The sequence below is a fragment of the Grammomys surdaster genome, unplaced genomic scaffold (assembly GCF_004785775.1).
Source record: "Grammomys surdaster isolate TR1022 unplaced genomic scaffold, NIH_TR_1.0 99, whole genome shotgun sequence".
In the NCBI taxonomy this organism is placed as follows: domain Eukaryota; kingdom Metazoa; phylum Chordata; class Mammalia; order Rodentia; family Muridae; genus Grammomys; species Grammomys surdaster.
In genome coordinates, this window is record NW_021604578.1 from 13,862,203 (window position 1) to 13,870,781 (window position 8,579).

General features: G+C 41.1%; 1 pseudogene; it reads right to left on the minus strand.

The window, feature by feature from the left end:
- Window positions 1-7,608: 7,608 nt before the first annotated feature.
- Window positions 7,609-7,973, minus strand: LOC114634375 (annotated as a pseudogene).
- Between the last annotated feature and the right edge of the window lie 606 nt (window positions 7,974-8,579).

Sequence of the window (8,579 nt, forward strand, 5' to 3'; positions counted from 1 at the left end):
GCTTCTTCGTCTCCTCACTTCACACATAGCTGTGAGACCTAACTCCATGTTAAGCTGCTAAAACCTGAGATGCCCTACTTACATTATCAGTTCAAATTCTTGAGAAAGAGAATCTGATTGGGTAAGGGGACTCCTTTCAGGTCACTAGACTCTGAAAAGAGTGAGGAAAATCCTGTTGTCTACTGTCTGCTCAGCAGATCTGAAGCAAGGGAGAATCGGATACCATGGATAGAATGCATTGGTATGTATGGTACATAGAGTTAACAACAACTGTATGTGTTAACCACCAGTGTCTGAATGCCTCTGCGGGGTGCAAAGAAAAGTCTGTTCTGCTATATCCTGAGGTTGAGACTTAAAGTCCTTGAACAAATGGATCTGATATTTAATTCATCTCAGATCTATTTTCAGATCACCATATATAAATTATGTGGGTGGGGTGAACAGGCTACCATGAGAACAGCTGGAAGAAGTTGGAGCTTTGGTCTACATCTCTGCAATGATATAGGTGACATTAAAATTTTAAGGGAAAAGCCCACAATTTTCTCTAAATGTGATTTTTATTTTAGGACTGTTGATGTTGAAACTAAGATGTTGGAAGTCTAAGATTAAGTCTAAACTAAGAAGTCAGCTCAGGTCTTCTTGGTCTCAACCAAATTTCTGAAGCTCCAAGATGGTGTCTTGTGGCACTCTTATCATGTGACTTTGAGGAGTAATGTTCTAGTCCACATTACATAGACTAAGTGTATCTAGAAAACAATTAGAAGGGCCTGCCTCCTCCAAAAGAGCTCAGGCAAAGAAGCCAATAGCAATACTTGAAATTTCATCACTTAGAAACAAAACAAAGTCCACCCACACTCTCATGGCTTTCTAAATTGTATTTTCCATTGAGAGAAATAGCACATCTTGGGAAATGGTTTTCTCTAGGGTCACAGTAAGGAAGACTCAAGATGATGCTGGTGTCATATCTCAAAAAGTAAAACAGTATTAAAAAATAAAACAAAATCAATGAAGTTATGCCCATGGGACATGGGGAATAACTTACAGTGAATTCCATTGGCCAAATCTGGAATAAGTTGGACATTCTAAAAGAATGACAACTGTTGGTTATAACATCCAATAGTTGGCAGCTATCCTTCAGAGAGAAGAAATAATCTTTTTAAAGAATATAGTTAATAAATGTAGATTAAAGGATAGAAGAAAGAAATTACCATGTGGCAACTCAATTCCCAATATAATAGTTGTTGAGACAAGGACCCTCAGTGGATTCCAAAGGCACCGGGTGCAAACACATCAGATACAAAATCTCCAGTTCCTTACTGTGATGGTCAATCTCAATGTTCCATTTGATGGCATCTGAGATCACTCAGTGGACTGGCCTCTCAGTGAATCTGTGTGACATTAACTTGATTAAGTGAGGTGGGAAAGCCTGTCCATTTCCTGGCCTGAGATCTCAGGCTTTATAGAACAGAGAAAGCAAGCTAAATTTGAGAACTCAGTGCTCTTTGCTTCTTGACTGCAGATGCAATGTGACCATAGGCTCTTAGCTCCTCGTCAATGACCTCTCTGGCATGAGGGACTTTCTTGGAACTGTGAGTGAAAGCAACTCTTCTCTCTCTTAAATTGCTTTTGTCAGAGAATTTAATCACTGCAAGAGGAAAAGTAATTAAAATCCTTCCTAATTAAAATTAGAAACACCTGGTATTTAGCACCATAAATGATCGAATTATCGTTATCAATGACAAGACAAGCTTGTTTTGTGTTGGGATGGCTAATCTTCTCAACTTGCTTGAAATTAGAATCACTATGGCAACATGAAAGCATCCATGAGGATGTTTCCTGAACATTTTAACAGAAAAGAGAAGGACCACCCTGAATGTAGGGAGCAGTCTCCCATGGGCTTCAGGCCCAGAATGAATAAAAGCATGCTGATCAATAGGATCCATCTTTTTCTGTTTACTGATTATGGACAATAGGTGATCAGGGCCTCACACACCTGCCTCCAAGCCTTCCTTGCCATGATGAACTGTACACTCAAATCAGAGCCAAAACAATACCCCTCTCCTCCCCTTCCCTTTTGGTTTTTCGAGATAGAGTCGTAAACCAGTCTGGTCTTGAACTTGGAGATCCAGCTGCCTCTGGACCCTGAGTGCTAGGATTAAAGGTGTGTACCACCACTACCCCCACCTAGAAACTCTTCCTTTCTTAAGCTGCTCTTGTCAGTAATGATATAACAATGAGAGAAATAATGAACATAGCCATATGTCTTGGCATAGTGCATAATAGTATATGAAATGTTTAATGTTTATCTGAAGTTGACCAGGCCTGCAGATTTGACTTACAGTATCTATTAAGGAACAAGTTAAACTATACTATCTTCTCAATTCAGCTTGCTTTGTTTCTTCAATGAGCTAAGAAAAAATATTCTGGAAGTTTAAAGAACAAACAGGAAATAAACAAGATGGTGGTTGTGTGTTTTAAACTAGAGATAAAATAGATGACTGAAATGTCTGGTCCTTGCCTAAGTCCTGGAAGTTTTCTTTCCTGATACAAGATTTCCCTGTTTATCCTGGCTGTCCTGGAACTTAATCTCTAGACCAGGCTGACCTTGAATTCAGATATCCACCTGCCTCTGCCTCCTGAGTGCTAGGATAAAAGGTGTGCACCACCATTGCCCGTTAAGTACTGGGATTTTAAAGGTATAAAAGATATTTAGAGGACATTAGAAACATTTAAGTATAGACTAGAGATTAGATAGCATTGTGGAGTTGTCTAGTTTCTGAGGACTGTGTTCGTGAGAGTTAATACTTATTACGTCTGTTATACTGAAGTGTTCAAGTGTGTGTATATGTCTGGAGAACAGTTTTAAAAAACAATAGAGTGAGATGTGGGGAGAATGGAGAGAAGGAGATAGAAGGAGGGAGGGAGGGAGAGAGGGAGGGAGGGGGGGGGGAGGGGAGGGAAGAAGGGGGGGCGGGCGGCAAAGAGGCAAAAATGCTCACAGTTGCTGACCAGATACAGTACACACAGAATCCTCATTTACTATCCTTTCCGCTTTTCTGCAGTTTTAAGTCTTAATAATGGAGTAAAATAAGAGAAAGAAGCATTTTAAGTACAATGTAGGAAGAAAATCTCATAAAAATAGTCTTAAAGGTAAGACTCTAAGCCAAAGAGGAAAGTATAATCATATGTGTGATGCTTCTGGACTTAAAAAAATTAATTTTTCATCTTAAAATATGTCTGTAAACTATTTGACATTTCTCTCTTGAACAAGGGCCAGTTTTAGGGTTTGTTTTTAAACAAGAAGGAAGTAATGGTGTATGGTTTCTGAGGCTCCTCTGTCTCTTTACTCAGTCCTCCCAGTGGCTGTCCTGTGGTCCTGTTGACCTCTTGTTGAGATCTTCAGAGCACCTTTAAAAGAATAAGAAAAACGCCAGGCAGTCTTGGCACATGCCTTTAATCCCAGCACTTGAGAGGCAGAGGCAGGTGGATTTCTGAATTCAAGGCTCGCCTGGTCTCCATAGTGAGTTCCAGGACAGCCAGGGCTACACAGAGAAACCCTGAAAACCTAAAAAGAAGAAGAAGAAGAAGAAGAAGAAGAAGAAGAAGAAGAAGAAGAAGAAGAAGAAGAAGAAGAAGAAGACATGCTCCACTATGTTCATAGCAGCCTTATTTATAATAGCCAGAAACTGGAAAGAACCCAGATGTCCTCCAACAGAGGAATGGATACAGAAAATGTGATACAGTTACACAATGGAGTACTACTCATCTATTAAAAACAACGAATTCATGAAATTCTTAGGCAAATGGATGGAATTAGAAAATATCATCCTAAGTGGGGTAACCCAGTCACAAAAGAACACACATGGTATGCACTCACTGATAATTGGATATTAGCCCAAAAGTTCAGAACACCCAAGATACAATTCACAGACCACATGAAGCTCAAGAAAAAGTAAGACCAAAGTGTGGATGCTTCAGTCCTTCTTAGAAAGGGGAACAAAATACTCTCAGGAGGAAATTTGGAGACAAAGAGTAGAGTAGAGACTGAAGAAAAGGCCATCCAGAGACTGCCCCATCTGGGGATCCATCCCATATACAGACACCAAATGCAGACACTGTTGTGGATGCCAAGAAGTGCATGCTGACAGGAGCCTGATATAGCTGTCTCCTGAGAGGCTCTGCCAGAGCCTGACAAATACAGAGGCAGATGCTTGAAGCCAATCATTGGACTGAGCACAGGGTCCCCAATGGAGGAGTTAGAGAAAGGACTGAAGAAGCTGAAGGAGTTTACAACCCCATAGGAAGAACAACAATATCAACCAACCAGAACCCCCAGAGCTCCCAGGGACTAAACCACCAACCAAAGAGTACATATAGAGGGACCCATGGCTCCAGCCGAATATGGAGCAGAGGATGGCCTTGTCGGACATCAATGGGTGGGGAGGCCCTTGGTCCTGTAAGGCTCAGTGCCCCAGAGTAGGGGAATGCTGCTCTAATCTAGCATTGGGATGTTTTGTTTCACAGAATTGCATAACCAGCACAGCTGAGAAGCAGCAGTTAGCTGTGAGGAGGTAAGAAGGTGAACTAGGACCATACTACATCAGCTTGCAACTCTAAACCTTTTTTATTTTTTTCAGATTTTTTTTTATTACCCACCAAGATGTTTTAAATTCCCAATTTCTAAGCATTTCCTATAATCTGAGAATTGGATTGCTAAACATGAGTTTAACTCCATCTTACAAAATTCATTTTACCATGCAACATGATGCAATTTTAGGCTGCAATTATTAACATACAGACAACCTTGGTGATGTGGCACAGGGCATTGCTCTACCCACTTCACATCACAAATTAGATCTTTATTTATTCAGTCAGCTATCTATGGCTTTCATTGGAGACTTCTAGTCTTCCTCAAGCAGAACTGATACAGGCTTATGTCTGTTTATTCTTTCTTTTTATTCTTTTAAGAGTCAGGGTCTCACTGTATTGCTGAAGTGAGTCCTGAGCTCATGGACTCGGTTGTCTTGCCTTGATCTCCCAAGTAGCTGACACTACAGGCATTCACTGCTGTAACCAATCATCAGTGTGGTCTTCGGTGTTGTGAATGGGATCTTGAGCTATGATTTTTAGAATCAGAAAACTTGAACTTTCCCCCATTGTTGACATGGTTTTCTTATCAATTCTGCAGTATTTTGAGGTGAGACATCTCCTGTGAAATGGTGGTAGTTCTGTCTGCTCCCTTCTATGTTAGTGGCACTCACCTACTTTCCACTTCCCTCCTTCTGGACATGCAGGAGGACAGTTTTTTCCACCACACCAGTTTCCAGTGGATGCTGTAATGAATCACTGCCAACTTGGTGGCTTCAAATCATTCACATGTGTCCCTTCGGTTCCATAGGTCAGAAGTCTGTATCCTTGGGGTAAAAATCAATGGGGCAACTTTCTTATCAAAGGTTCTAAGGAAGAGCTTTACTCTAATTGGCTCTGTTGCAATAAAATAATGCAGAGTGAATAATTTGTGAGCAGTAGAAATTTTGTTCTGCGACTTGTGGAGGCTGAGATCCAAAATCGAGGTAGCAGCAAAGTGGACATGTGAGAAAGGCTCGTTCTAAGTCTCAAGGGTAGCTCATTGCTTCTATGTTCTTTGAGAAGACAAAGCTGTTTGCCCACAGAGTAGAGATGGGAGGTTGGCCAGCTTTTTAAAGCACCTCTCCTATGTGTATAAATCCATTTGTGAAGAAAGAGCTCTCTCCTGGCCTAATCATTGCCTAAAGGCCGCGCCACTTAATCCTGTCACTTTGGGATTTTAGTTCCAGCCGACAAATTTTGGAGGGGCACATTCATTCAAACTATAGCTGGAAGAATCATTTTCTTAGAGATTTTGTTGTTGTTTGTTTGTTTGTTTTGTTTTCTAGATCTAAAGGGAATCTACCGACCTTGATGCATGTTTCCACCCTCCAGTTTCAAAGCTAGAAACACAGCCTCTCCCTAGCCCGCTCGACACCATCTCTTTGTCTGACTGCCTCCTTCCACTTGTAAGACCCTCTATGATTATACTGAGCTCAGCTGAATCATTCAAGATAATAGTTCTAGTCAGCTGATTAGCAACCGTAATATCTATCTGTAACTTTAATCCCTTTGTCAGTATGATCCAGCGTAGTCCTGGGTTCCAATGATTAGGATATGGGCAACTTTGCAGAGAAAGGGCATGAATGGCTATGTGGTTTCCCTTGCCCAGTGAAAAGTAAATGAAAGTGACATTTGTTGCTTTTTAGCAGAAACTTGAACATAGTTTATCCCGATGGTCCCTGCTGCTACAATGATGGCAGAGCATTTGTTGATGAAGTCTTACTTTACTGAGTAAATATGGTGAACAGAGACTCACTACCAACTTTCAATGGACAATATTTTTTGGAGGATGGGAGTTTATTTGATTACCACACGTAAACAGGTGTATTAGTCACATTTACAACCCTGTGACCAAATAGCTGAGAAAATCAACTTCGGGGAAGAAAGATTTATTTGGTTCTTAACCTGCTGGGCCCATTGCTTTGAGGCCTGCAGCAAAGCAAAATCATCATGGCAAATGGGCATGGAGGTGAGGGGGTGTTGCTGGGAAGCTGCTTACCTCATGGTAGCCAGAAGGAGATGAAGAAGGCAGGAGCCAGGGTCTTGAAACACAGGCTCATATGGCCTATTTTCTAGGAAGGCTGCTTTCCTATGTCATCAAATTATAATTCTAGGGATGGTTCTCTGCACTGATGGGTCTCAGCCTTCATGACCCAGTAACTTCTCAAAAGTTCTTAAGTTTGCCACAGTTTGCACCCATGTACTGAACCCACGACTCTTGTGGGTATACTTCATATGCGATTGTGTCTCTTAGTACTAACACTGAAGTGGTACCTCTCTGGACCTTTATGTGCATGTCCTTAATGAATTGATGCTGTTAAGTGTCTTTCTCTGTGCTTCATGGGCTTAATGGTTATTTGTATTATGTAAAAAAAAAATGGTTTTTTTTTCCTCCCATCCATTTAGTTCTTAACAGCCACAACTTTGAGACTAATAATTTATTATTAAATGCCTAGGTCATCCTCCCTCCTATTTCCTGCCTCAGTTCATTGGCCATTAGCTTTTTTATTGACAGGTGATGGTTGTAAGAGATTCTCTCTATAGTATTGCTTCTTTAGAAAAGTGTTCATGGAGTTCTTTGTCCATCTTTTGACTATTAGTCATGGTTTGACTGGGTTTTAGGAGCTCGTTACACATTTGGATACTCAGACTACCTTTTTCCCATACTGAGGATTGAACCTATGACTTCATACATGCTCTGCCACTGAGCTATAGACCAAACCATGAATTTATAAATTCTTATAAGATATGTGATTTGCAAATATATTATCCCATTTCATATATTGGATTGCTAACATTTTGATAGGTTCTTTTTATTTTAAAAAGCATTGTCCATAATTTTAATAAAGTCGAGTCCCTATTTTTGTTTTTCTTTTTTCTTTTTTTTTTTTTTTGGTTGTTTTGTTTTGTTTGTTTTTTCTAGTTTGTTTGTTTGTTTGTTTTTTCTAGTCAGTCTTGTACTTTATTGTCATTGTTGTCTCAGGCCTTGACTGCATACTTGCGCAGTGGGTACAGCCACTCCTTCCGCTGCTGCTTCTTGGTCTTCAGCTTCTCTTTGTGCTTGGGGAGCAGGCGTCGCATGGCTCTAGTCTTCTTGGGTCGCAGGTCCAGGGGCTTGTACTTCTTGCCCTTGTAGAATTTCCTGAGGTTTTCTTTTTGAGTCTGGTTAATGACAGTGAGGCAATAGATTTGCGTACAGCTCGTATCTTGGAGAGCTTGGATGCGGTGCCGCCTGTCAGTTTGGCGAAGCGAAGCTGGGAGAGTTCCACCTTTAGATTGTCCAGTTGTTTCAACAGCTCCTCCTTCTTCTTGCCGCGCAGGTCCCGAGCCTTAATCTTGGCCATTGCTGCGTTGTTTGAGACTGCCTGGTTCGAGAGAAAGAGGAAAGGGTGGGGCCGACTTCCTTGACTACTGCCGGGTGGCGCCTTTTTTGTTTTTCGGAGACAGGGTTTTTCTGTGTATTTTGTTTTTCAAGACAGGGTTTCTCTGTGTAACCCTGGCTGTCCTGGAACTCACTCTGTAGACTAGGCTGGCCTCAAACTCAGAAATCCGCCTGCCTCTGCCTCCCAAGTGCTGGGATTAAAGGTGAGTGCCACCACCGCCCGGCTTTATTTTTAATGCCCCTTATCAAACCAAGAGCTTCATGAATGTTATGGATGTCAGTGAATCAATGCTGAACCACTGAGCTAAACCATGAGCCCATGTTTAAAGTTATATTTTGAGCTATTTTATTTCTGAGATGAGGTCTTGCATATTCCCAGACTTAACTTGAGCAGCCATTCCTTCAACCATGCTGAGTGTGCAGGACCACAAGTGTGAATGGAAATCTCCCATTTGCTTCTGACATTTTTTGCTTTCAAGTCAAGGTTTTAGAAGCTACAACCTTATTCTTCATTTTGCCCTTCGAATGTTGATGCATTTACTTAGCTCTACTGTTAGCAATCTGTTAA